This window comes from Marmota marmota, unplaced genomic scaffold (assembly GCF_001458135.2).
Source record: "Marmota marmota marmota unplaced genomic scaffold, marMar, whole genome shotgun sequence".
NCBI classification, from domain to species: Eukaryota; Metazoa; Chordata; class Mammalia; order Rodentia; family Sciuridae; genus Marmota; species Marmota marmota.
Genome location: NW_025999990.1, coordinates 36,086,755 through 36,113,883, shown reverse-complemented (window position 1 = coordinate 36,113,883; position 27,129 = coordinate 36,086,755). Strand labels below are relative to the sequence as shown.

Genomic DNA, 27,129 nt, shown 5'->3' with positions numbered 1-27,129 from the left:
TTAAACCAATGTATTATCACTTAATATTGGAGGTTCCCCCAGATATCTTGGGAATTTCATTCCAATTTGTTTTTTTTTTTTTTTTTTCTGTACTGATATTAAACCAAGGGGAATTTCACCATTGATATATATCACTGGTCCTATTTATTTATTTATTTATTTTTATTTTGAGACAGAGTCTTGGTGTTAAGTTCCCAAGGCTGGCCTCAACCTCTTGATCCTCATGTCTTAGCCTCCCAAGTTGCTGGGGTTACATGCATTCACCACCATGCCTGGATTTACATTTCAATTTTTTTGAAGAAATGATTATTGTGGCATGACATTAAGTGTAAGTCTCCAAAAGAATTTAGTTAGGAGTCAACATTGGTATCATAAATTTGCAAATGGTTACAACTACAGCATTCTTGTTCTAGAATTGTGTGATTCAAGTGGCCAGTAAGGAATACTTAATTTCCTCCAAATGAACCAATGTTGAGTGACACAGGTGGATTCAAATAATTAAAGAAGCTTTTAGTAACAACAGGATACATATAAAGTTTATTTTTTAATGACAGTTTATTTGGAATGTAAACATAAGAGAACATACAAATAATAGATGAATTAAGTAAGTGTGGTGGGTTGAAAGTCCTGGTGAAGGATTAAATCACATTAGTGCACAGGAGGGGTTAGTAGAGGAGTATGAAAACATATTATGATGTGAAAGACACAGCTCTAATTTGCAGTTTTTAAAATAATAGTACCATATCATTCACTGTTTTAGAAGAAAGTGATAATTCATTAAGGCTTGGTGACCTCAAAGGGTGAAATTATTCAGGAGTGAAGTGAAACTTCTTCAATTAGAATTGTTGCAATTTTGAGTAGAGGAGAAAATTTCTATGTTGAAGTAATTTCAAAGATTGAAACTGATGATCTGGAATGGCAGAGGTCTGTGAAAGTAATGACTAGAGCAGAAATCTAGACTCCAATGACCTGGAATTTGAACAGAGAGAAACAAGTAAATTTATGGAAAGTTGCCTAAAGAACCAGAAGTACTGACGGTCTTCTCTTTTTCCTCAGTTACGAAGAGTCAAAATCAAAAGAATTTTATGAAATAAAATATCTTTTGTTGCATCCCATAATTTTCTGGGAGGGTGGGGTAACTGGGCAATGAACACAGGGGAACTTAATCACTGAGCCACATCCCTATCCGTGTGTGTGTGTGTGTGTGTGTGTGTTTTATTTACAGATATTGTCTCGCTGAGTTCCTTAGGGCCTGGTTAAATTGCTGAGGATGGTTTTGAACTTGCAATCCTCCTACCTTAGTCTCCAGAGTTGTTGGGATTATAGATGGGTGCCACTACACCTGGTCTCATCCCATAACTTTAATAAATACAATAATATGAAGGTATCATCACAATGATTTTTGCTTTGATCATTTGATTAGGTTCCCGGTGCAATTTGATCTTTAACAAATGATACCTGCTGTTTGATTAATTAGTAATTAAGCTACTTAAAATAAGTAACTTTATGCATATAAAAGATACTCAGTATTTTTAAATGTACTAATAAATGAGTGGGGGGGATGCATGAATAGATGAGTGCTTCCCAGAACATAGGCAAAATAGACTGTATGAGAAATATTAATCACAGATTGATATAAAGACAACTCATAAACCCATTCTTCAGATTTTAATTTTGGTCTTTTCCCTTTCTGACTTTCAAAATTTTGGACAAAAGAACAAGAACTCTTCCCTCTAGCAAATGTATGAATGCTTTTTCTAGATACAGTCTTTCTGCTTAGGAAGGGAAACTTTAACCCTTTTCAGAGAAGGGGATTCTAGATAAAGTCTTGGGGACATCATGACTCTTTATAACTAAGAATATGGAGAATATAAAGTTAAATAGTACTTAATTATTATACTAGAATCATCTAGAGATTAAAAGTTTGAGGACACAAGTTCTAAATCATATCAAACCTTCACAGCAAAGATTTTATCATGGTAGTTTTAGGTAGTTAACTGGATAACAATTACTGATTTTGCATTATGTTCAATAGCTATGAAATACTTTACAGTATTATTTAATCTATTTTCTAATAATAACCAAACCTTATTATAATCACTATTTTGTAACTATGCAAACTAAAGCTTGCCCAAAGTCAAGGAGTCCAGGGCTACACAACTAGCAATGCTGAGCAAAGATCTAAACTCAGGTCTCTGACACCAGACATGAGGTCCTAGCTAGTATGCTGCACTGATTTTCTAATGCTACAAAACATATATGTAAAAATGCTTCTTTCTTTTCTTCTTTTTGGTACCAGGGATTAAAACTAGGGGCACTCAACCCACATTTCCATCCCTTTTATAATATTTTATTTAGAGGCAGGATCTCACTGAGTTGAATAGGGCCTCACTAAGTTGCTAAAGCTGGCTTTGAACTCGCAATCCTCCTGCCTCAGACTCCCCAGCCACTGGGATTACAGGCATGCTCCACCACATTCAGCTAAAATACTTCTTTTTAACATATATGCCCATGAAAGCAATATTCCATTTGCTAGAGATATTTATTTGTGATACAAACATCCGATTTTTATACTGAAACCATTTCCATTTCCTATATCTCTGATATCTACCTATGTAGACACATTCTATTTATCAAACTTACATCAAATAAAGCCTCTATGAATCTGTCTGTACTCATAAAAACTGAAAATAATGTTAGGTCTTTGAATGATTGATCTTTGACAGTGCTTTAAAAAAATAAAACTCTCTAATGAATATGGCACCTCCCTTGGCTAACAGTTTTTGTGACATATAATTATCATTTACAATGAGGATGCCTTTAGATCAGGAACAAAGTCCCCAGAATCTTTTTCATCCTATGGAGCCTTGCTTCTAGCTGTAGGTACCCAAGAAATGCCTGCAACAATGAATCCCTTTGAAAGAGACGAAGTGCTGAGCACATGAAAGATCATAATTGTCATGTGATTATTGATGAGTCAAATAATAAGACTACCAACTTATAATTGAAGGATCAGTACATGTAAATTCCATTGCTCCATATCCTTGTTTAGAGTCAATTAACAAAATCTGCAATTCCTGGGAAAAAAATATAACAAAGGTATCCCGTCTGCTGAAGCTAGGAAAATTGTCTTCACAGCTGGCTGATTGGTTCATTCAGTATGAAATCTGTCACCTTTCAAAGACCAGAAAAAATGGATTTCACACAGTGCCAAGATCATAAATTGCTGAGACAACTGGGAGTTAAAGTCCCTAGGCAAATTAGGGGTAGTTTGGAAAAATAAGAAACAGATCAAACTTTCCTTGACCCTCTCAAACTAAACCAATGCTATGTCTAACATTTGGAATGATTTCATCAACATTTCTTGTCTAAACTCTCATTGTAATAAACATGGAGTCTTGAAATTGTCATGAGCCCTTATGGTCCATATTCTCTTTTGTCATCTGTTCCTGATTTTCTTCCCAGGTTCTGACAAGCTAGCTCGACTTTCTCAGCATTACAGGTTTCCTTGTTTCCCTCCAGGGAAGGGAATGCTTGATGTTTGCCTAGAATATTATGACTACAATGTAGGACGTGCCTCCTACCATTTGGTGTGCGACAGAACATGTCAGTCATCTCCTTCCCTGTCTTCCTGGAAAGTGGAGAGGAAGTTTTGCCATTGATAGTGTTTAATATATTTCCTGTAAATGTGTAGGAAATGTCTGCTTGAAGATCTGAAGCAAACTACCTTGATGTTCAGAGGGATGAGACAAACTACTTGATGAAAGAAATCATATTCAAAAAAGATCGCTAGGAGAGGAAGGCAGCCTATTTATTTACATGAAGATCAAAGAAACCTCACATGAATTGAGACTATTTTTTTTCCTGAGTGATTTGCAAAGAATAATCCACATGGCTGAAAGAGAAAAGTGGTAAGACTTTACTGACTTTATTTTGCTTTTGTGTAATAAAAAAAAAAAAAATACTCGGCCAGTGAAAATAATACGCTTATAAAAAAAAGTTTTTGGGGAAATATTTTAGATTTTCCATAATGATAAATATCCAATTGAATGAAATAAAATCATATCTCATTGATATTTTGACTTTTCTGCTCTTTAAGGTATAACCCACAATTTGGCTTATGTTAACACAGTGAAAGTCAATAACAAATAACTGCGATCAATGATTAAAGGCCTTTATAATCAAAGCTAGTAGAGTATTGTACAGATGCCAGGATAATTTAATACAACAAACAGAATTCCCCTAAATACCCAAGACCATAATGATTTGCTGCCTAATACAATATTCTCTCTATGAAAGAATGAATGTTGCCCCCAAATGGGAAAGTTAAAGAGTGATGTTTCTTGTGAGGGAAAACCACACATTCTTAAATCATTAGCTTTCTCCTTCTTTTATGTATTCTACCTCCTTTTTCTCTTACTAAGGTTGGCTGAGCTTTAAAGAATAGGAAGGGAGGCAAAAAACGCAATCAACTTCAAAAATCACTTTGGCACAGCAGAGCAAACTGCATCCAATTAAAACATTAAACAGTATGCTAATAATTATGTTTCCTATAGTGCCTTTTCATCAAGGATTTCAAAGTCAAATTTACAATTCCTCAATTATGCTGTGGACATTTTTAATTCTGATTGCTGGCAAGTCTTCCTGCTTTCCCCCTACCTAACTCACACTTAAGAATTCTAACTGAATTCGATGAAGGACAATCATTCTGTTTTCCAAATCTGAGAGCCTTGAGTCCTCCATCCTCTTTGGCCTTTGCTCAGCTAGCTAAGTGGCCTATTCTGTGTAATTTGAAAGCAGATGTGGCCAATTTTAAAATGTTAAAAATTTGAATTACAGACTTTTAAGAATGAATGAATTTTTATGATTTTCAGTCCTAAGTGCTTAACTTGAAGTGCACCACCAAAATTCTGCTTCCCTAAGCAAAGGTGCCTAAATTGAGCATGCAAGTTAGTGCTATTAAGACTCTTATCAATAATGGCATCAATAAATAGGTTACATGTAAATATGTTGCCACTGTCTTGACAGCCTGAGTTCTTATTTAATACAATATATATATATATATATACATATATATATATACATATATANNATATATATATATATATATATATATATATATATATATATTTAGGCTCAATCTCAATTAGATTTTCAAAAATTGTAATTAGCTGAGTCTAAACAAAACAATTTTACTGAAAAATAGTCCCTTCTTCTACAACTATACTACGTAGGATCTTTAAGTTTTTAATAAATTTTTCCTGAACTTCTATTTTGAAATTCATGCTTCTATTTTAAAAAATTATAACTGTCTTCACATATTTGTACACATACACACACATATTTCTTTTTATAATTCCTTCCATTAGAGCAAGAACATTTATTTACTTGTTTTGTTCTGTCACTTGTTATTTTGAGCTGATACTTTAAGCTAATAATACTTCTTTTTCATGAAATTTCTTTACATCACTTGAATCACTTAAAAATACCACCCCTAAACTAGAGTTTAAAACGTGCTAAGTACTAAATTCTAAACACATTTAGAATCTAATTCAAAACTTGTCATTAACTATCCATGTTATTATTTAGCAATCTAGATGAATGCCTTGGTATTTGGCATCCTTATTTTTAAAACAAAATGAATGATCAAAATATGTCTTTATATTAAAAAATCACATATTTTAAATTTAAAGCTTGTTACTATGTGCAAGTCCTTGAAACATCACTACCCCCAAACAATAATGCACCATATTGTACTGGAGGCCCACTATAGAAAAAGTGATTTTTCAAGTGCTTCATTGGTCCTTACATTTGTATCATATTCCACTATCTATTTCCAGATATGTTTTATAGTTTGATGTTCATAACAATTTATGAGATAGAAGAATAAGCTATTATTAGCCCCATTCAGAAAATAAAAACAAGTAGTTTCAAAGAGCTCTAGAATTTTTGGAAAATTACAGAATTAATGAGAGAGGCAGAACTAAAGCTATGTAAGTTGTTGTTATTGTTACATATTGATTAGTGTGTATTGCTTTGGATGACATTCTCTAGGCCTATCTTCCAGAACCACATAATACTGTCCCACTGTGAAACAGGCATTAGAATTTTGTACTTACTTCTAATGTTTCTCAAAGGGAATCTTGTTTAATGATATAGCATTTGTAAATCTCTGTGAATAAAGGAATCATTTAAATGCAAAGTATTCCTGAACATTATCCCCTTTACTCTCCCACTGGGTACATAAAAGTCAAACAGGGCTGACTGTGATCTTTTAGGAGCATAAAAGTGTCATAAATTGACTCTTTGCACCTTCCTACACCACCCCCCAGAGAAACTGAACACCTCATGCAGATCTCTAAGTGAGGTTATGATGCCCAGGCCAGAAGCCCTCCATAGAGCATAGCAGGGGGAAATTGGTAAGATGAAAACCTTTCCTAAACTTGCATTTATTCTCAAATCAGCAGGCAATGGGAATTAGTTTCTTACACAGTTCCAGTAAATGCATGGACAGAGATCAAGATTTCACAAGAGGAGAAATCAGGGCTCTTGGAATAAAAAATAATGCTGCATGACTGAAACAATTCCGTACGATTTTGTGGCTCTGCTACCACTGGCCACTGTATACATTTGCTCTTCTTCTGTTCCTCTTAATATTCCATTAGTGCCCAAGAAGACACATTTGTATGCTGTGCCTACTTTTCCTCACTGTTTTCTACTGCCATGACCAAAAGAAGTTTTAACATGTCATTCAAGGATTCTGGTACAATTATTCTGACTTGCTGCTAGAATTTCTTAACAAGATAAATTAATCTTCATTTATTAGTCCGTGCCTAGGAGGGTCCCAACATCTGTCCAATATAATTCTCACACTTGAGTTCAGGATTTCCAAAATTTCCATCAGCATGCCTGATTTTCCAGTTTTACCCAGGCTGATTATTAATATTTCTATTAATAAGACTTCTTTTTCATGAAATTTCTTTTACATTACTTGAATCACTTAAAAATACCACCCCTACACTAGAGTTTACCCTATTTATATGTCATCTTTACCTATGATAATAATCCTAATATCTTACAAAGTCCTTGTTATGCTTTGGATCTATCCTGTACCCCCAAAACTCATGTGTTGAAAAGAATCTCCAATAAAAGCAAGTTTGAGAGGTGGGACTTTCAGGCAATGACTGGATCATGAGGTCTCTGACCTCATCTAAATGAGATGAATCCATGGATAGCTGATCTCATCACGAGGGTTGTACCCCAGAAGGGTTGAATCTTATGCTTTCTGCCCCTGTCTCTTTCTTCCTTTGCTTCCTGGATGCCATGAGCTGTGCAGATTTCCCTCTGCTATGCCCTTCCGCTGCCTCATCTCAGCCCCAAAGAAGTGGAACTGGCCAATCAGGCACAGAATCCCTTGAAACTGTAAGCCATGATAACCCTTTCCTCCTCTAAGTCGTTCTTCTTAGATATTTCTGGTCACACAAATGAAAAGCTAACACATCCTACTTAGATACATTTTTTTTTTCAAAACATTATAAATGTTTGAATTATTAATGCAGAATTCACATGCAGTAAAATATGGTGATCCTAAACAAAAACTTGGTGGTATTTATTTTTCTGAGATATATACCTTTTTAAAAAATATTTCCTAATTTCTCTATGGTTTCACAAAACCTAAATTGCTCTTACTTTCATCTCATCTTGGATTATTTATGGAAAGCAACTTTAAAGGTAAACTAAATTAATGTAATGAAGCACATGTATGTGTGACGTGTATGTGTGTGTGTGTAAATGTATGTATGATAAATACCATTAATTAAGTATAAGGTAAAATAATTTATAGCATAGAATACCTTTTGAATTTCAATATCAATAGTTGCTCACATCTTGATGCATAGGCCAGATCCAAGTCAGTCAAACATAGGTAGATAATAGATACAGATATTGGTTTTCTTTCTTTTTTTTTTTTTTATTGTTGGCTGTTCAAAACATTACATAGTTCTTGATATATCATATTTCACACTTTGATTCAAGTGGGTTATGAGCTCCCATTTTTACCCCATATACAGATTGCAGAATCACATCAGTTACACATCCATTGATTTACATATTGCCATACTAGTGTCTGTTGCGTTCTGCTGCCTTTCCTATCCTCTACTATCCCCCCTCCCCTTTTCACATTCAAAAAAAGAATTTAACTTTATAGGATCTTATTGATTGCTAAAGTATAGTATGGTATATTATGTAATCAAAGCGTTTCACCCAAAATTACAATAAAATAATAAGCTATGTAACGACTATGCACATGAAAAACCTGAAGAACACAATTGTGCCCTGCCCTTTAAGAAAATACAGAAAAACAATGATCTCTAACATCAATTGCTTCCTTCTTTCATGGAAAGAAGACACAGTCACTTAGTAGAAGGAGTAATTTAAGCAACCTATTCTCTGATATCATAGATTTTTTTCTTCATGTTCTTTATATTTTTTTAATTTGTTCGAATTAATTATACATGGCAGTAAAATGCACTTTGACATATAATACATAAATGGAATATAACTTCTCATCCTTCAGGTTGTACATGAAGTAGAATCATGTGGGTCGTGTAGTCACATATGCACAGAGGGCAATAATGTCTGATTCATTCTACTTATTGTTTCTTTTAGTTATATATAACAATAAACTCATTTTGTTATAATTATAAAACATGGAATATAATTTGGTCTATTTCAGTCCTCAGGACTTCACTTTTCCCTCCCCTGTTCCCTTCCTCTACTCTACTGATCTTTCTGCTATTTACTCACAGTGTTTTTTGTTTTTTATTTCATTAGTGTCCTTTGGTGAAATTCACTGTGATATGTTCATATATGTACACAGGAAATTTAGGTCAGATTCATTCCAGTGTCTTTCCCAGTCCCATAGCTCCTACCTTTTTTTCTCATTCCTATTTGTATACTCCACTGATCTTTCTTTCTTTTTTATCCCACCCCTCCTTGTTTTGGATTAGTTTCTGCATGTGGGAGAAAACATTCAACCTTGGACTTTTGGAAAATGGCTTATTCCACTCAGCATCATGGTCTTTAGTTCCCTCCTCTCACTGGGAAATGCCATAAAGTCATTCTTTTTGGCTGAGTAATAACATTATGATTTTTTGAATTATTAGTGTGAAATTTACATACAGTAAAAGATGGAGAGCCTAAACCAAAACCTTGATGGGTTTTGACAGATGTGTACATTCTGAAACAACACCTGCAAACCAAGTACACAACATTTCTCAATCTAAAAAGTTTGAATCCAATGACTCCTCATAATACCCTAAATTATTACTATTTTGGTTTTTATTACCACAGATAATTTTTCGTGGTCAACAATTTATGAGAATGAAACCATGCAGAATGAATTCTTTTGTATCTGTCTTCGTTGTAATTTTGTAAAAATCATATATAAGATTTACTAGATTGAGGAAGTTTCTTTCAGTTTTGGTATTATAGGTGCTTTCATTAAGACTGTATTTTGAATTTTGTCAAATGCTTTTTCTGAATCTATTGAAATGATCTCATGGCTTTCCTCCTTTATTCTCTTAACATCTTTAGTCAGATTTCTATTAAACCAACTTTACATTTTGAGATAAACTCAAATATATAACACAGCATTATCTTTTTACTATATTGTTGGATGTCACTATATTTTTTAAAAATTTTAGGATGAAGATTCATAAGAGGACTGTAATTTTCTTTTCTTATTCTGTCTTTCTTCAATTTGGTTTCATCATAATTCCTGCTTCATGAAGTCAACTAGGAAGTGTTCCTTCCTCCTTTAGTTATTGAAGAGACTGTGTATAACTGATATTAATTCCCCCATAAATGTTTTCTAGAAATCATGATTGCCATCATCTTGGTTTGGAGCTTCATTCATGGGAAGACTTTATAATTACCACTTTTTTATGTATGTAAGGCAATTCAAACTTTTTGGTTACAATTAGGTTAGTTTTGATAATTTTTGATTTTTAGAACATTAACATTGAAACAAAGTTGGTGACTTTGTTGGCAAAAAGTTGTTCATTGTATTTCATGTTTTCATTTCATTGACTCTAGAAGCTGAAGCAATGTTTGTTTTTTGTTTTGATATTGGTAATATTTGTATTTGATATATTAGTCTTGTCAGATATATGATTTGCAAATGTTTTCTCCCTTTGTAGGTTTTTTCATGGTGTCTGAGTAAGAGCTGAAGCCATGTTTGTCTTTTGTTTGGTATGTTTAATCAATGTAGGTGAAGGGTAATCCTTCATAATGTTTTCTTTGAAACAGCCATATTTGGTTTTCCTCGTGGTTCTACATTTTATATTTCACTGATTTACACTCTTAATTTCTTGGGTTGTGTTATTTTGTTTTGAGACCACTTGCTGTGTTGCCCAGGCTGGCCTCAAATTCATGATCCTCCTGCCTCTACTTCCTCAGTAGCTAGATCACAGATATGTCCAGTTTGATTGATACTCTTTTCAATATTATTTCCTTGTATTCAAATTTTGAATTAAATTTCACTTGTCTTTTAGCTTCCTAACTGGAAGTTTAAATGGTTGAGTTTGAATTTTTCTTCATTTCTAATATAAAATTCGTTATAATTTTCTCTATAAAATCTATTTCAACTATAATTTCCAATTGTATATTTATTAGTCCCCCTTAATCAAGTATTTCACTTTGAGTGGTTTTAATTACCAAAATTATTAAATGGAAAAATTTCAGAAAATAAACAATCCATGTTTTAAAATGCATACTGTTCTGAGTGGCAAGATAAAATTCTGAATCATCCAGCTTTATCTCAAACAGGACATAAATCCTCCTTTTCTCTAGCATATCCACTATATCTATGCTGTATATGCTACCCACGCATCACTCACTTAGTAGCCATCTAAGTTATCAAAAGAACTGTCATGACTTTGGAACCTTTCTCTAATATAATAATTTCTCTAAATGTAATTATGTGGTTAGTCTCTGTGTCCTCTATTCTGTACCATTGGTCTACCAGTCTATTTTGGTGCCAATACCATGCTATCTTTGTTACTATTGCTCTTTAGTATAGTTTAAGGTCTGGTATAGTTATGACACCTGCTTCACTCTTCTTGTTAAGGATTGCTTTGGCTATTCTAGGTCTCTTATTTTTCCAGATGATTTTCATGACAGGTTTTTCTGTTTCTGTGAAGAATGTCTTTGGGATTTTGATTGGAATTGCATTAAATCTGTATAATGCTTTTGGTAGTATGGTCATTTTGACAATATTAATTCTGCCTATCTAAGAAAAAGATCTTTCCATCCTCTAAGGTCTTCTTTAATTTAGTTTTTTAGTATTCTGTACTTTTCTTTAAAAAGGACTTTCATTTCTTCTGTTAGATTGGTTCCCAAGTATTTTATTTTTATTTTTTGAGCTATTGTAAATGAGGTAGTTTTCCCCATTTCCCTTTCAGAGGATTTGTCACAGATATACAGAAATGTGTTTGATTTATGGGTGTTGATTTTGTATCCAGCTACTTTGCTGAATTCATTTACTACTACTTGAAGTTTTCTGGTGGAATTTTTTGGGTCTTCTATGTATATGGTGCTGAGAAAACTGGAAATCCATATGCAGCAAAATGAAATTAAACCCCTATTTCTCACCTTGCACAGAACTCGACTCAAAGTGGATCAAGGACCTAGGAATTAAACTAGAGACCCTGTGTCTAATAGAAGAACAAGTAGGCCCAAATCTCCATCATATCAGATTATGCCCCTACTTCTTTAATAATACTTCTATAGCACAAGAATTAAAATAAAGTATTAATAAATGAGATAGATTCAAGCTAAAAAGCTTCTTCTCAGCAAAAGAAACAATCACTGAGGTGAATAGAGAGCCTACAGCTTGGGAGCAAATTTTTACCACTTGTACATGAGATAGAGCACTAATCTCTAGGGTATATAAAGAACTCAAAAAGCTAAACACCAAAAAAACAAATAACCCAATCAATAAATGGCCCAAGGAACTGAACAAACACTTCTCAGAAGGTGATATACAATCAATCAACAAATATATGGAAAAAATGTTCAACATCTGTAACTATTAGAGAAATGCAAATCAAAACTACTCTAAGATTTCATCTCACTCCAGTCAGAATGGCAACTATTAAGAATACAAACAACAATAAGTGTTGGCAAGGATGTAGGGAAAAGGCTAAAAGCTAAACTGCAGAACCAACCTAGATGCCCATCAGTAGATGAATGGATAAAAAAAAAATGTGGTATATATACATAACGGAATATTACTCAGTAATAAAAGAGAATAAAATCATGACATTTGTAGGTAAATGAATGGAGTTGGAGAATATAAGGCTAAGTGAAGTTAGCCAATCTCCAAAAACCAAATGCCAAATGTTTTCTCTGATATAAGAAGGATGATTCATAGTTGGGTTGGGAGGGGGAACATGAGAAGATTAGATGAACTCTAGATAGGGCAAAGGGGATGGAAGGGAAGGGAGGAAACAAGGGGTGTAAAAACGATGGTGGCATGAGATGGACATCATTACCCTAAGTACATGTATGAAGACACAAATGGTGTGAATATACTTTGTATACAACCAGAGATATGAAAAATTATGTGTAATAAGAATTGTAATGCATTCTGCTGTATATATAACCAATTAGAATAAAAAATATAAAAAAAAATTTTCTTAACAAAACAACAACAACAAAAAGGAATTGTCACCATTGTATTGCAATGCTTGTGTTCAAGTAACTCTTGCTGAAACACAGGAGTAGTGAAGCATAGGTGACTTGGGGGCATAAAACATGGACAGGCGGAATAACTCTGGTACTCTGAGGCAGTGCTGCATGTTGTATAGAAAAAAGCATGGTAGACATACTATTTACATTAAGTTAAAAATATATCAGTATTCTTGTGATATTTTTTCTTAAAATTTAGATGATTTATCAGTATTTTTGATAGGGTTATTACTCTATAAGTCACATACGATATTGTTCCCCCATTTAAAATTTACAAGTCAATCATTTTTACTATATTCATAGAGTTGTATATCCATCACCAAGATCAATTTTAGAATATTTTCTTTATTCCAAAGTAAAACTTCACCTTCCTTAGCTGTTATCCCTCAATTCCCATGTCCACACTCATTCCTAGGCAACCACTGATAGATATTTTGTGTCTATAGATTTGCCTATTCTGAACATTAATAGAAATGGAATTATATAATAAACATGAGACCCTTACCACTGACTTCTTCCTCTAGATGCAATGTTTTCAAGGCTCATCCAGGTGGAAGCATGGATAGGTGTGATTACTTTCTTTCTGTTTCAAATGATATTCATTTGTATGGATATAGTACATTTTGTTTTATCTTTTTGTCTATTGATGGACATTGCTTTGTTTTTACTTTTTGGCTACTATGAATAATGCAAAGATGTACATTTCTGTGCATGTTTTTGTCTGTGTGTGTATTAATTTCTCTTGGGATAATAGTTAAAACTGGAATTGCCAGATCATATGGTAATATTATGTTCAAGCAACTGACTGTTTCCCAAAAGAAATGTATCACTTTATACTTCCATCAGCAATGTATAAAGTTTCGAGTTTTTCCATTGCCTTGTCAAAACTCGTTGTTTTTTGTCTTTTTGAATCTAGCCATTCTAGTGGGTATGAAGTACTATCATTGTGGTTTGAATATGCATTTCTCAGTGAATAATGATATTGATCATTTTTATATGCTTATTGGCTTTTTATATACAATTTTTAGAGAAATCTTGGTTAAGAATTATTATTCATTTTGAATTTGGTTTTCTTTTTATTAGTGAATTAAAGCTTTTAATTTATATTCTCTATATTAGTCTTCTCAGTTATACGATTTACAAAATTTTCTCCCCTTGTAGTTTTTTTATAGTGCCTTTTGATGCACAGATTTTATTATTTCTTGGTGTTCAATTATCTGTTTTCTTTTGTTGCTTATGGTTTTGATGTCATTTAAAAAATCTGTTAACAAATCCAAAAATCATGAAAATGTATACCCATATTTTCTTGTTTGTGTTTTATTGTTTTGTCTTATGTTTATTTTTTTTTAATTTGCTTTGAATTAATTGTTGTACAGAATAGTAGGTAAGAGTCCAAATTCATCCTTTCCCATGTGGATATATAGTTTTCCCAGCACCACATGTTGAAATGACTGTCCTTTCTCGTCAAATGGTCCTGGCATTTGTCTAAAATCACTGGACCACAGTCAGGATGGTTTATTTCCAGGCAGTTTGCTTTATTCCATTGTCTTTCTTTATGCCAGGACCATAGTATTTTGATTACTGTAGATTTGTAGTAAGTTCTGATATTAGGTAGTGTTCAAATTTGTTTATTTTAAAGATTGTTTTACCTCTTCTAGGTCCCTTGATTTTCTTTGTGAATCTTAGAATTTGTTTGTTAATTTCTGCAAAGAATTAAGCAAGGATTGCACTAAATTTATTGATTACTTTAGAAGGTATTGCTATTTTAACAAAAATATGTTCTTTCAATTCACACACAAAGTTTTTCTTTTCATTTATTTAATTCTTCATTTATCTCTTTCAACAATATCTTATGGTCTTCAGATTATAAATTTTGCATTTATTTTGTTAGATTTATTCAAAGTATTAACTCTTGATGTAAGTACAATTGTTTTTTTTTTTTAAACTTCACTTTTGGTTGATAAGTAAATTTCTGGACATATGATGTTTTTGCTATTGACTCCTAATATAATTCCATTTTTGCTTCATTGTGGTTTTGTTTGTTTCTTGTGTTGTGTGTGTGTGTGTGTGTGTGTGTGTAAATGTGTGTGGTGTTGGTGATCAAGCCTAGGGCCTTGTATGTGTTAGGCAAGTGCTATACCACTGAGTTATACCTCTAGCCCTTTTTTTTAAAAAAAGTTTTTCAGTATTGTGGTTTGGTCCCAGGGGTGCTCTAGCATTAACCTACATGTCCAATTTTTTTTTTTAAGATTGCTAAGGCTATCCTTGAATTTATAATCCTGCTGCTTCATCCTCCCAAGTAGCTACAATTACATGCATCTTTGTCTATATCTTTTATTCACTAAAAAGTTATTAAAATCCCTATTACTAAGTTTAAATTTACTTATTTCTAATTTTATTTCTGTATTTTTTTTTGCTTCATGTATTTTGAAGCTCTGTTATCTATGTACATATAATAAGGATCAAGTCTTTGTTATTAATTGGGATGTTTATCAATAGGCAATACAATACTCCTCTTTGTCTATAAATTCCTTTTTGAAGATTACTTTGTATGATATTAACAAGCTAACTCATAATTTATCTCTCTTACTGTTTGCAGGTAACTATTTTGTATCATTTACTTTTGACTTATCTGTGTATTATGTAAATACAAATTTTTAGAAAGCATTATTTTATCTTTATCCAGAAAACAACCACTGCTTTCTTATTAATTTTTGCCCATAGTTAAAGTTATTATGAATGGTTTAAGTTTAAATCTATCATCTTGATATTTTAAAAACATTTTTTACATCCATGTTCAATTTTCTTCTTTTTCTGGATTTACTGAGTATTTATAGTATTTAATTTTATTTATACCATTTGTTTAATAACAATATCCTTTTACGACTAATATTTATGAGACTAACATCTTTAAATTATAGCATAGCTTCAAATATCATGCACAGTATCAGAACCTCACAAGTCTTCTTTTTCCTTCTCCTTTTTTGTGCTCTTTTTAGATACATCTATTATACATTTTGTACATATATTATAAATCCATGAAACATTGTTTTTGTTTAAATAATTATCTTTTCTAAAACATAAAAATAAATATACTGTATTTATCTATGTTTACCCATTCTTGTGTTCTTTATTCCTTTACATAGATTGCATATATTCTATAGTAGATTTTATTATTCCAAAACTATCAAATAGGCCAATGTAAATAATAAGAGATGGTTGTTAAAATATCCAATACGGATGGTGAATTGTGATATTCTTTATTATACTTTTATCAGTTCTTTTTAAAATAAATTTTAAAGCTCTATCATTAGGAACATACGTATTTTGAATTGTAATATCATTTTCCTGAATTGATTCTTTTATTGTTACAAATTGATTCTCTTTATTTCTGGTTATACTTCTTTTCACAAGTCTCCCTTGTCTGATATTAGCATAAATATACTAATGTAATGGTTAATTTTATGTGTAAAGTTGTCTGGGCCATAGAGTGTCCCTCTGTTATGTGAGGTGGCCCCCAAAAGCTCATGTGTGAGATAATGCAAGAAGGTTTTAGAGAAGAAATGATTAAGTTACAAGAGCCTTAACCCAATCAGTGAAGTAATTGCCTGATGGGATTAATTGAGTAGTAACTGCCAGCAGGTGGGGTATGGCTGATGGAATTGATTCATTAGTTGGAGTGACTATGGGGTATATATTTTGTATCTGAAGAGTGGAGTCTCTCTCTTTCTCTCCCCACACCCCCACCCTGCTCCTGATCATCATATGATCTGCCTCCCTCTGCCACACTCTTCTGTCATGATGTCAGTCTCACTTCAAGTCCCAAGGAATGGATCTGGCCTTCTATGGACTAAAACTATGAGCCCTCAAATAAACCTTTCCTCCTTTAAAATTGTCTGATTGGGTCTTTTAGTCACAGCAACAGAAAAGCTGAGTAAACACCATTTATTTGATCAAATCATTCTGGGTGTTTCTGTGAGGGTGTTTTGGATGACACTGACATTTTAATTGCTGGAATTTGAGTAAAAACAGGAGATAGCTCCCTAGTCTTTTCTGTGTTCTGAAACTTTGCACCCAAACTGGGACCTTGTCTCTCCCTTCTCCAGTTTGATTGCTCACTCTAGAGAGTTTGGACTTGCTGATTTCCATAACCATGTAAGCCACTTCCTTAAAATAAATCTCTCTTCACTTTCCCACAGTCTGTTTCTACACACACACACACACACACACACACACACACACACAGCTTTCTAAGGCTTTTCTAATGCAGGTTTAAAATTTTTTCCACATATTAATTCCATGTACAATCACCCATGACTGCAGTAATATTTTTCAGCAATATGGGCTTCATCTGTTTCCATCATTCTCTTTTTTACACCCTGGCCCAGAAAATTTTAGAGACTTCAGCAGTCCTGATCACTAATCTCTTCATCATCCTTAATAAGACCACCACACAAAAGTACATTTTAAATAGCAAATTGTTAATAAACCCTTACTAATTTGCATCACACATGTAGAAACAGAGAACATGGATACACAAGTAAGATGAGAATAAATTCTTGATCCCCCCCAAAAATGTATAAACTATTTCTAGGAGCTTGTTTTTTTCATTCATATAACATATATTAAAATGTGTCCTCCTATAAGCGGATATATGAGTATGAATAAAACTCAGAATCTAGAAGTAAGAATATGTACAGACATAAGAAGGTTCTTTTTCATTAATAAAGTTCTAACTTTTATGAAAGAGCAAGACTCTGACTCAGAAAAAGTTTGAGAACTTGACATTTAGAATACAGGAAGAAGTAACAAAGTTTTAAACAGAGAGTAGATGCTATATAAGAATTACCTAAGACAGGTGCACTGGCACATGCCTGTAATTCCAGAGGCTCAGGAGGCTGAGGCAGAAGGATTTTGAGTTCTAAGCCAGCCTCAGCCACTTAGCAAGGCCCTTTAACAACTCAGTGAGACCCTATCTCAAAATAAAATATATATATTAAAAGGTGGGGGGCACTGGGATTTAGCCATAGAGATAGGAGAACATGTAGTATTTAGAACATCAATTTCCAGACAATTTTTTAAAGGTCCTGAGAATAACTAATTTAAATGTTGTTGGTCACATGATGTCTGTTGTAATTACTCAACTCTGTTGCTACAACATGAAAGTGGCTGTAGACAATACAAAAATGACAGGGATTAGTTTTTTTGCAACAAAATTTTATTTATTGGTGTGCCTGGATTTGTCCTGTGGAACATTTGTTGATGTCCTCTGATTTAGGTTATGTCAAGTAATCCATTTCACAGCATTCTGGAATATATGCTAGGTAATACTTGGAGAAGATATAGGAATAGAATGAGCCTCAACAGATAACATTCAGCAGATGAACCACAAAGATAAAATTATTTAGAGAGAACAGAGATTTGCAGTGGAACAAAAGCACATCAACAGTTTAATATGCAAGAAAAAGCTCTATGACTAGATTAACAAAATCAATGGTGTCTAAGAAAAATAGACATTCAAATGAACTATTACTCTTTTTCTATTTAGATTTTCAAGAAGTATAAAGTAATTACTAGTGAAGTTTGTCATACAGGAAACCAGGTTCCTTGGGGTACTGATGGTCAATTATGGGTTTTTATAATCATTTGGTGGAACATCTCACAATTTTTACTCAGTTCTACTATATGTCTACCCTATAACTCAGCAGTTCCACTCTGATTTTACTCAAAAGGAATCCTTACATAATAGTTACAGGACAAGTATGGGAGATTGATCAAACTGTCACTTATCAAAGAGGGGAGCTCAAGACGAACTAAACACTCACAAACAAGGAAATGCAGAGTATGGTAAGTATATAGCGTACATATGTGATAGATGTGTTATTGTCAAAATAGTCACTGTGGCCAGGCATGGTGGTACTTGCCTGTAATTCCAGCTGTTCAGAAGGATGAGGCAAGATTGCAGGTTCAAAGCCAACCTTGGCTATTCAGTGAGACTTTGTTTGAAAATTGAAAGAAATAAAAAGGGCTGGGGATGTAGCTCAGTGGTAAAACATCCCTGAGTTCAATCCCTAGTACAGAAAAAAAAAAATCATTGTATTTCTTATAAAATATTCTTCACTGGGTCCATCCTGTGAAAGCATTGTAATTGCCACACAATTCATGTTACACTTGGAAATGGAACCTAACTTGACTATTGACGTATGAGTGAAAATGACATGTACCCTTTCAAAAAAAGGAGCAGCTTTAAATGTAGCAAGGTTCCTGTGCTTCTCTTTCTTTCATCTCAAGAATGGTTTTATTGTATGTCGACAAGAGGTTCTTCCTTAAACTTAGATCCCAGTGTGAACTGGTGATAGAACAGAGACACAGTGTATAATTCAAATAACACATTTGCATTTTTAAGTCACTGTAATTCAGGTGATGTTATTATTTATTGCACAATGTCACAAAAATGGGTAGATTCTCTGTGGAATAACATATAGTAGTTAGAAGAAACTAAATGTATTCAAAGCAATGTGTTTGGATCTTTAATACCTAGTAAAGATTGAAAACAGGAAATAAAACACACGCTCTCTAATGCAGTATAGTTAAGTAAATGAAAAGCAAAAATGAGAATAGCTACATATATTACACCAATTCAAAGAAACATGAAATACGTTACAACACTTGCCTATAGAAGTTACCAAGAATGAGACTAGGAATAAGGGATAACAATATACAAAACAATACAAATTAATAAATGAGTTAACCTCCATGTGAGGATGTGCATGTGATATAATAGGCATAATATTAAAAGAAGAAAAATATTAAGCATGTGGAACATGATTGGGAGTATATTTTTGGTCTTCTTCATCTGATGATCAAAAAGAAAAAAAAAAGAAAAATTCAAGAGAAATAAAGAATGAGAGGAAAGAAAGAAATTTTTATGGACAGTTATAGAGGAGGATGTTTCACTGAGTAGGCAGAAATTTAGCAGAATCAAAATGCCATGAAAGGGCAAAGAAGATAAGAATTGACAAGTGATTATTTGTTTTGCCATTACAAAGTCCCTCATGCAATCCTGAGTTTCTCTAATTGTAGGTATTATGAAGGCATGGGGCTGATTTAGAAGGGAGATTTGGAAGCAGTTGGTCAGGGAACTGTGTAATTGCATCTATCCCTCCCTCCTAACCTTTTGCAGGAGAGAAGAGTATCTGACAGCATTACTTATGTGTCTTAGCTGAAAAAAATGCTCTTTGCACTGCTTTTGCGGTGACTGCACCTTTAGCTGGGTTGGCCAATGCATAGGGTGTTGTGGAGAGTCCCTGTGGCATTCAACAGAAATTGTCAGATCACTTTCAGTCTAGTCTTTGAGAAATTATGGTTGTCTCATTTCAGAACACACATAATAGTTACCTTTAGATAAGCTTTTATTTCCTTGCTGTGTGATTTCTCTTTTCTAAGCCTATAGGAATTGTCTTTGTTAGCTCAGTACAGGAGTGGGTGGCTCACAGGTATGGGCTGGCTTCAATTCCAGTGCATTCTCCAGGTGCACTCTGTGTCCTTGGCAGAATCCTGGAGGACAGAAGCCTTTGTACAGCAGTACATGTGGTTTTTCTCTCCTCCTGCTTTCATGTTTGCCTAAAAGAATTAAATTCATGGCAAAATAAAGTACCCTTATGTGGTTAATCTTTAGTTCACCATGATTCAAATTTTTATTGGTTAGGTTATTCCACAATTTTTATGACCCGAGAGCTTCCTGATATGAATACATAGTCCTCCCCACTTCTCTCCCTCTCTTTCTCATGCTTATTTTATGGAAAATAAGTTGAAGAGTTTGTGATAAGAAAGAATGTTAATTTCTCAAAGCACTTTTAGTTCTATATTCCTTATAGGACAAAAATGAATGAGAGAAAGGAAAGATAAGAAAATCATACAGGAATTATAGAAGATCATTATTTTTTTAAGCCAGAATTAAAACTAGAAAAAAGTATAAAATTCTCAACAATGAAAGTAGATTATTGAATGTGAGTCAGTGGAGAGCTTATGGGTTTGTAATTCCTACCCCCCATTCACTTCCATTTCTTAGAAGATTCTCCTGAGGTAGATTATGTTTTATTAGAATTAGTTTGGGTTAGTGATAAAACAAAATTTTCCTAAAGTTGATCCAAAGAACAATAATACTAAGAGATACTCTTGAAATACAAAGGGAAAATTCTGCTTACTATATTATCTTGGAGACTCTCAATGCACATTAATATATTAATGAAGCTCTGAGAAGTAACTTAAAGGAACTTGTTTAACTCGATTTAATACAATTTCTCCAAACTTATTTAGGCAGAGAAAGTGTTCTTCTTTCTTTAATAGTTATCAATAAACCTTGGAGTTAAAACATTTGGGAGCATGCTGTGGTAAATATACCAAAGTTATTTGCATGTTAAAAATATAAAACTTGATGAATAGAGCACTTGTCAGATAATAGTCACTCGATAAAGTTTTCATAATTTCAGACCACTAGATTTTATTGTTTTTCATTTGATTATCTATACTTTGGGATAATCAAGATAGTTGCTATAACCTCTGAACAGAAAAAATGAAACAGTAGGATAAGCAAATTCTCAAGGTCACACATCTAATTAGTTGAGGGTGTTGGGTATTAGTTAAGGAAGATTTTTTTGTTTTCAATTAGTATTTTTCCCCTACTGGTCTCACTTTACCGGATAAATGCCTAATTTATTTGGTGATATGGATGAGGACACTGTATATTCCATCCCCCCCAAAGAATTAATAAAACTAAATGTGATGCTATCACAGTGTATCAGTGATCAAACCAACAGGCTAATAATGAAAATTTTGGTCAAGTTTCTAGTTTTAGAAAGACCTTGAGAGACAAGATAAAGATGACATTTTAAGGAAGAGGCAAAATAAATTTTGATCAATGTGGCCTTTTTAACTTAGACTTTTAACAGAAGCCAAACGCTAGGATCATGGCATTCAAATTTTGGTATGAGACATAATGAGGCCAGAAGACACTATTTTGCATGAAGCGGTGAAAATGGCATTCTAAATTCTTTCAAATATGAATACATATCATAATATATTCTAAAATTCCCACTAGCATAAAATGACCTATAAATTGACATAGATTCTATAATATTCCACAGTCTTTCAGGGCGCTACACCCTGCAGAGACCGCACTCATGAAAATGAGAACTAACCCATTAGATTAGCAAATAGGTAGTGAAAAGCAGCAGGAACCATCTGCTCAGACACGCAAGCGTACAGTGACAGTGCTTCAGGAGCAAGTGCCTTGGAAAGGAGGCACAGCCTGCCCCTTGATGAAAGGCACATACTTGTCCATTGTTTTAGGAATACTCCATCAGTGTAGACCTCTTACATGTATTATGTATCTATCTATATCTGCATTCATCCATCCCAGAAAACTTCAATATTCCAATAAGCTTTCACCACCCATTAGGATCTTCAGTTCACTGGGCAGAAGAATCAACATTAGTTTAATATTATTCACAGGATATTTCTGAGTTTTTCACTTCATGACTTTTTAATATTAGATTAAAATGGGGGTAAAACATAGCATTGTTTGTTAATATTAAAACTGGAATTCTTGTCAAACAGAACAGGGTCTATAACCCTTTATTACTTTAACATTTTATGTACTTGGAAGAATACAATATAATGCCCACATCTGGTAGGCATTTAATAACTATATTTCCATTGAACCATGAATGTGGCAGGAAGCTAGATGCTGTCTGCCATACTTGTTCCTTTTTTTTAATCATAAGGGCTACATTCACATTGGCAAGTGCCATCCCCAAGTCTGAATTACCTCCTTTCTGTGGTGGGTGTATGCTCAAGGACAGAAAACTCTGCCTAGGATGGGGAAGAAAGGTAATCCTGTCTTTCCCATCCCCAGATTAGGAAAGAGGAAGAAGGAGAGAGGAAGACAAAGAAACACATCCATTTTAAAGATAAGTTGCAATGGCAGAGTGGCAAGGGCTTTATTCAAAGTATACAGTGGATCACTGTTAAATTTCCTCACTGTCAATTTCTATTTTCCATTTTGATGACATCTCTAAGGAACTTCCTGCTGAGAGAGGGCGAAGTTGAGAGAAATGACCCTCAAGTCCTTGTTCTCCATTAGTATCCTGTGGACATTTTATAATCCTTTGAAAATGAACTTGTTACTTAACAGTATGAAGCTGGTATTACTCTCCCAGAGGCAAATAGTCTGGATTATCAACAGGTAAATAAATAGGATGAACAAATGAGATAATTTAGCTTGATCTTTAATAGATTTTGTTTTATTTCCATTTTGTTATTTGGTCTTGATTTGTGGATAAGTCACTCACTGACTTACTTTAAGATTCTTTAAGTAAATATTCTCTCTGGCATATGGAGTTCAGTTTTAAGCTATGGGCAGAGGATAAAAAGATTGCTGTTGTAAAATTTATTGTGATTATATTGAATTTTAATAGTTCGCTTAACTCCACATAATTTGTTTCTTAGATTACTAGATAATGGTTTTGAGGATGAGGCAATATTTTATTCTCATTTGTATCCCATCATTTGCATATTGCCTGGTAAGTGAAAGACTGAAAAAGCAAATTAATGGATTGAAACACAATATGTCATTAAAATACTCTTGCCTGTTATTATGTGCTGTTTTAAAATCTGAATGTGGGGGCTGGGGTAGCTCAGTGGTAGAGCGCTTGCCTTGCATGGGTGAGGCCCTGGGCTCGATCCTCAGCACCACATAAAAATAAATAAATAAAAATAAAGATATTTTGTGTCCATCTACAACTACAAAAAATATTAAAAAATTAAATAAAATCTGAATGTGTACTAGAGCCTACTCTTCCTTACCCTGTACTTTTCTGGGAATTTTTGAGATGGAGAGCCTATTTTGCTACTTATGAAACAGTCTAAGATCTATTGTGACCTTGTAATAGTTCAGAGTTAGAGACCTACCGTCTCTCTCTGATTATGGCATAAAATCTCCTTTGTGTATGGATGTATATATTGCGTACCCTTTGCAATAATAATTGCATATTGGGGCTGGGGTTGTGGCTCAGCGGTAGAGCACTCACCTAGCATGTGCGGGGCACTGGATTCAATCCTCTGCACCACATAAAAATAAAATAAAGGTATCGTGTCCAACTACAACTAAAACAAAATATTTAAAAAATTGTACATTAACATGGATTCTGAGATGGAGAATTGTTTATAGAGTCTAATTGTACAAGGGACAGGATATCTCAAAATCTTGCTTTACTTCTATTATTTACAAAGAAAGGACAAAGAAAAACTAATAGAACCACTTTCTAAAAAAATTAAGACAATTCAAAATAACTTCAAGAATATTTAAACGCTTTCATAAACTACTCTTTTAAGTTCAGTTGGCAATTTGAGATATACCAGAATTCCTATTTTTCCTAACATTTTCTAAAATTGACTTTATTTAAATACATTTTAGTTAAAAGGTAGAAAAGGAAGGCTGTTTTTAAATCTCTGAAAGCCAAATAAGTCATTTCAAGATTATTTCTGAAAATAATTAAAATATAAATGTGTTTTAGCCAGATAGTATACGAGTGTAATCCCAACAGCTAGGGAGGCTGAGGCTGGAGGATTGCAAAATCAAAGCCAGCCACAGCAATTTAGAGAGGACCTAAGCAACTTTGCAAGACCCAATTTAAAAGTAAAAAATAAAAACAGGCTGTGGATGCGGCTCAATCTCAGCTGCCAACCAACCAACCAACCAACCAACCAATCAATCAAAAATACATTTTTCCCAACTGGTTGGATACAAGAAACAATGAGGAGTGTGAGTCTATTCAGAAGCTGTCTCATCCTATCCTGTAAATAAGGTAGAATCATATGGAGTAAACAACCTTAAGTGATTTCTCCTGGTCTGAAGGATGTATCAGATAAGCAAAGGAGAGCACTAAACAGTACCTTATTTTAGAGGAAATATCAGTAATATGGCAAGACTAGAATAAGTTTCCTGAGTTTAGAGACCCTTTGAAGTTTCAACTTAAGGACTATGTTTCAAAAGATATTTTAAATCACCTAACTGCCCAAGTTTACCTGAAAGTTTGTGTTCTTTGCTAAATTTGAAGAAGAATTTTCTACTTCAAACCTAAAAAGTGTAATGATTAGAAAAACCTTTACAACTTATTGGAATGACCTCAGCATCAATATTTTTTCTTAAGTGTCCACTTTTGAAAAATCTTTCTCCCCCGATAAAGGTTCATGAATCCATTCAATTCTAGTCTTGATCAATGCTTATTTGACAGTAAAACACTTTGTTTAGATAATACTTTTATAATGACCGGAGAGCATTTGTGGATGAATCTTGATATTTAAAATTACATTCTGCTTAGGGTAAATGCATTCTTGCCATGTCAGTGTGATTAATATTACTTCTCTCTTTTAATTATCTCACTTGAAGGAAATCCAGCAGGATCATCCAGGCTGACAAAATCAGGTCTCTCTCTTCCTTTCTAATGACAATGTGCACATTACATTCACTCTTCTCAGGAGGAATTAAGAAGTTTCCCATGGAGGGCTGACCTTGTAAACTCAAGGATGAAATAGTAAGCAAATGTCACAAAGTATTAAACAAACAAAAACATACCCGGAATATCTAAACTCCCCCCTTGTTTTGTCATTCAAAATATGTCAACTATTATTACTATTATAGAATGTGATAATGATTCTTAATAGCAGTACAAATGTTTATAAGAACTTGATAAGAATATTATCAGCATGGTCTTCAATTACATAGATAAATGACCCAGTGTCATTGGGCCCTGGGGTATGTCTGCTAAGCTGTGTGTGTAGAAAAGTTTTGGGAGTTATACAGTGATAAGATCTTCTATTTTCTCCATCATTTTTGATTCTGTGTTTATATTCCATATCCTGTGTTTGATATACATATGAGAGAAGGAACTCCCAGATACATTTTTGTGTTTTTCCAGATAAATTGTTCTGATGGACTCTATTTTATCAGCTTGCTCTGGTCTTAGTTACTGTTTACATTTTACAGATTATCTAGTCATGTAGCCAGTCTAATATGGCTACATCCAGTCAAATGATTTAGTTTCCACAGAAAGTTTTTACCAGATAGGAGGACATTTCACATGCTTCAACAACTGTTACAAAAAAATGCTTGCCATCTAAGTAGTAAAAGACCTCTCATTTGGGAAAAAGTAAACCTCAACTCTCTCTTATCAACCACCGACCATGCACTATAATTTTTAAATGATGTTTTAGCAGAGCGTTTCCTTTGTGCTCAATGACTGGTTTAAAATGCCACTCATCCTGTGGACCAACGACTTCTGATTAGCTGTGTCAGATGAGTTCTCTTAGAAACACCGCACAGTTGCACTTCAATGCTTCCATTTTGACACATCCTGCTAAGGGTTACACAGTCATCTGAAGAGGTTAGTAATGAAGGAGGATAAAGGAAAGGAGAGGAAAAGGTTTTGCAAGAAGTTGGAGATTATAAGAAAGAAATGGGAGTTTAATCAGGCTGATTTGATCTTTCTGAATAGGGGCAAGGATCATGAAATGAGACAGCATTTTCATCAGTTTGGTTATTTCTTTTAATGTACTAAGATATTGATTTTGGCTATTTAAATGGCAGAGTGGTAGATGTTGCTTATGTGTGTCCACTAGAAGTTGGGAGATACAAGTAAAATTCACATAGTATTCTTGTATTATATTTGTAGGCCAAGAGGTTTTTCTTTGAAGATAAAATGAAATTAGAGGATTAATTGTACGGAAGAATCACAGGTTTGAAATCATCCTTCGGTATCCTGATCATTAGATGGAAAGTCTGCACTGTAATAACATTATAAGGCAATCTTCATTTTTTTTTTTCTGGCTATTCTCAAGAAGATCTCATTCCATAAGTTCTGTTTCCCTTTTCAGTTGAATTGTATTAGCTTTGTAAACCTATATTGATTTTCTTTCTTTGTTTCGCTTCTTATCCCCCCTCCCTATATCTCTTTCCCTTCCTCCAACTCTCTTATCTTTACTTCTTATGCCCTTTTTTGTCCCTTGTCTTTCTTCCTGTTTATAAAATTAAAATCAAAGGATGACAGGGATTCTTTTTTGTTACTTTATTAGTCTGGTTTCTGTGACTATAGAACTGAAATAATTTGGTTATTTGAATAATTCTTCTTAGGTATTTCAAATTATATAAACACAAAACTAAAATGCTATACTGCAGTGTTCTTTGAATTGTAGACATATCTGTTTATTATTAGAAGAATAAAAGTCATGGACTGCGTTGGGGTGTGTGTGTGTGTGTGTGTGTGTGTGTGAGAGAGAGAGAGAGAGAGAGAGAGAGAGAGAGAGAGAGAGAGAGAGAGA

The 27,129-nt window shown here is 33.5% G+C and overlaps 1 long non-coding RNA gene across 1 annotated transcript in view; it reads left to right on the top strand.

The window, feature by feature from the left end:
• LOC107139563 overlaps positions 1-27,129 on the top strand; it is an 84,077-nt gene that overhangs the window by 14,883 nt on the left and 42,065 nt on the right. The window contains exon 3 of the long non-coding RNA XR_001503172.2: positions 3,695-3,911. This is a non-coding gene — a long non-coding RNA (uncharacterized LOC107139563). The remainder of the gene's footprint in view (positions 1-3,694; positions 3,912-27,129) is intronic.